Raw genomic sequence first — 3,886 nt, 5'->3', positions numbered from 1 at the left:
GAGGGTCGGAGAGAGAGGGTCGGAGAGAGAGGGTCGGAGAGAGAGGGAGACACAGAATCCGAAGCAGGCTCCAGGCTCTGAGCTGTCAGCATAGAGCCCGATGCAGGGCTCGAACCCATGAACCATGAGATCATGACCTGAGCCAAAGTCGGACGCTCAACGGACTGAGCCACCCAGGCACCCCCTTCTTGATTTCAGCTCAGGTCCTGATCTTGCAGTTCACAGGATCTTGCCCTGACTGTATGGAGCCTGTTTGGGATTCTCTCTTTCTCCCTCTCTCTCTGCCCCTCCCCTGCTTGCACTCTCTCTTTCTCTCAAAAATAAATAAACTCTAAAAAATAAAATAAAATAAAAGTCTAGGAATGGAGACCAAAATGGAGACTTATTACCTTCTATAGAGGTGGTAGGAGAAAAGAATATTAGCTACTTGAAGTCATTCATTCATTCAATTAATAATTATTGAATACTTACAATGGGCTCTAATGTAGAAGACAAACATGGCCCCTGCCCTTGTAGAGTTTATAGTCCAGAGAAGGGTCACCAAAACTTTTCTTTAAGGAGCCAGATAGTAAATATTTTAGATTTTCAGTCGATGAGGTCACATACTCTCCATTCTAGCATGTAGGCATCCACAGACAACACATAAATAAACAACTGTGACAATATCTTCAGGTTGTACAAAACAGGTGCAGGCCCAGATATGGTCTGTGAACAAAGTTTGCAGATCTTTGGTCTACTAGACCAGAAATATGAATCAAATAACCCCTTAAACGGGTATAGAACTGCACACTGTGATAAATGCTATGAAGACAATTACAGGGTCAATAGCATAACAAGGAAACCTAACCTAGTCTGGGGAGGCTAGTATAGATATCCCTCCAGAGAGAAGATGTAACTGAGGTGAAGTTGTCAGCTAGGTGAAGAAAGAGGATCCTTGCAGAATGAACAGCATGTGCAAAGGGCCTGAAGCAGACAGTAGCCTGACCTGATCAGGAAAGGTAAAAGTAGCTTTTCCTCAATGCTCAAGGTTGAGGGGATGAGTGGGAGCTAAAACCAGAGAGATTTTAAGGGCCAGAGTCCACAGGTGGGCCATGCTATGGATCTGTTCCTTAACCTGAGAGCAATGGGAAGGCCTTGGAAGGGGGTGAGGTTATTCACTGAAGAGTCAAATGTCTCCCATGAGTCAGGCACTCATCTACAATAAACACAAAGTTCCTGCCTTCATGAAGCTCATATTCCAGGGGGCAGCCAGAAATCGAGCAAAAACTGTGCAATATAATGTCAAGTAATATACTTGTCAAGAATGTCAAGTAAAATAAATGCTAAGAACAATATCCTGGAATAAATGGAAAGGGGAGGATGGTCCTCTCACCAAATTTGTGTTTGAATTATTCTGTCTGACATGGAGAGAATGCATTGGAGAGGGCACATGGGGAATCAGAAAAACAGTTAGGGGGATGAACAACATGGCCCACGTTATTAAAAAATAATAATAGGATAGCCTGAATTATTGTGGTGGCAGTAAAGATGAGAGAAACCGATGGGCTGGAGAAATTTTTAAAGTTAAGTTTACCAGCCTTGGTGACAGATTCAGTACAAGGGTTAAAGGGTAAGGTGGTGTCAGGATGAAGGATGACTTTCAGGTTTCTTGTTTTGTACAACTGGGAAGATGGTGGTGCCTTTTGCTAAGAAAGAAAATGTGGAAGAGGTCAGCCTGGGAGGGAAGGTGGATGCTCACCTTCGGACATGTGAGTATACAGACCCTGTGGGAGATTCAGACAAAGATGTAGAGTAGGCAGGGATAATTGGTGGATTTGTGCACTCACAAACAGCAATCTGGCCAAGTGAGTGCTTGCCTCAAGAGGCAAGAATTGCTCTGCCCGGGACTGGGTAGAGGAGTCCATCACCTAGACTGAGGTGCAAGCCCAAGGATATGGCCCTATACCAAGGGATTGTGGTATTGTTGATAATAAATGCTATGGTTCCGTGTTTCATATTAGTATCATGACAGCTGAAATTTACTGAGTACTAATATGTGTCAGGCACATGGATCGTCTCATTTAATGCTGACACAAACCTATAAAGTATGACCATCATTCTCTCCATTTCAGAAATGAGGAAACTGAGTCTAAGAGTTTAACCAACATAGGGTCACAGATGGTCAACAACAGGGCCAGGACCCAACCCTAGTTGGTCCGACCTTCGGAGCTGAGCTTTTACAGACTGACAGCAACCTGCTCGTGACAGACTTACAAGAAAATGCTGGTAGTGTGCACTAGGGGTAAAGCAGACCCCAGCACAGAAGGAGCTGCACCATAAGTGAGGAAGCCAACAGTGAGGGAAAACCAGAGCTGGGAGCCTATCAACAGTGACAGCTTCAGGGAGATGTTTGGGACTTTTGGGAAGATTAGGTATTTTCATTGCTGCTAGTGTTATTTTGACACAAATTCTTTCATTTTAGCATACTTGGGATAATGGTATCTGGAGAAACACCTGGAAATACATAGGCAGAGCCTACGGATTACATTGAAATGAGTGTCACCCCCAAGCCAGTGGTTATTAAACTTTTATAAGTTTAAGACTCCATAGGGAGGTTGTTAAAAATTTAGATGCTATAACCCCACCTCTAGAGATTCTGATTCAGTGTCTCTGGTATCTGCATTATTTTAAGTACCAGGTTATCTTGTCTGTATAATACTCAGATGATAGCTTGAGAACCTTTCCTGAAGAGATTTTTCTTCTTGGCCTCTCATCAAAAGCAGCTCCAGCTAATTCTCATGAAGTTTTAACTTAGTCTTACCTATCAATGAGTAAGAAGGAAGTGTACAACAATATGCAGCAACACTCACAGGAGTAGGCAGTTGGGTCTCATGATCTTTTGCATTGTCTAAGTGATCCAGGACTACAACAAAACATCACAAAGGCTTTCTTCTCTACAGAGTCTCTGGCATCCATTGATGGGTTAATAATGCTCAGAAATGATTGATAGTATTTGGGGAAATTTTTTCACTGACTTAAGAGAAAGAAACTTCAATTGAGGATTTCTGTTTTTCAAAGAAATAACCAGTTTTCCTCAAACCACATTTCAGAATGTCAGTTAAATGATAGGTTCTGTCAGGGAGCCCGGGTGGCTTAGTCTATAGTTGAGTGTCCAACTTCAGCTCAGGTCATGATCTCACAGTTCATGGGTTTGAGCCCCGCATTGGGCTCTGTGCTGACACCTCAGAGTCTGGAGCCTGCTTCAGATTCTGTGTCTGTTGATTTGCAAAGAGAGCCAGACAATAACATGACATCCAAGTGCACTATCTGTGGACTTACCTTGTTGAATAAGGAGCAGAACAGTTCAGGTGTGGGACTCACCTGGTGACGTTCACGTGGAGTGAACTGAACGTTAGCATCAGTGTCCAATAGATTAGGAAAAACCAGCCTTGCCCTTAACCTCAGAGAATTAGAGAACAAGATTATATACAATAGACCCTATCAGGAGAGCTGATACATTGCTACATTGCGGAATAGTGAAGCTTTATTAGGGAAGGTAACTCTAAGACTCGGTATGGAAGGACCCAAAGTTCTGTTACATTAGGTGGCTTTCTCCGACTGCCATTTCTCAAGTCCCAACTAGATGACTTCAAGTCCTAGAAAACATTGTCAAACACTAATAAGAAAGCTCTTCGAGCCCTAGTTTAGAGATTGTAAAGGAATATAGGAAATTACCTTATGAACCAGAAAGCAAATTCCATATTCTCAACCGTAATTTTAGGCAGGAAGTGAGAAAGACTTCAGATAGAAAGCAAAAACAGACCAAGACTAAGTGACAACCTTAACAACAGAAGTAAGCCAGGAGTGAAAAGGGCAAGCTATCCAACTATTCCTGCTTTCTAAATGG

The sequence above is a fragment of the Panthera uncia genome (genome assembly GCF_023721935.1).
Source record: "Panthera uncia isolate 11264 chromosome A1 unlocalized genomic scaffold, Puncia_PCG_1.0 HiC_scaffold_17, whole genome shotgun sequence".
Lineage (NCBI taxonomy): Eukaryota > Metazoa > Chordata > Mammalia > Carnivora > Felidae > Panthera > Panthera uncia.
This window is presented reverse-complemented; position numbering follows the sequence as displayed.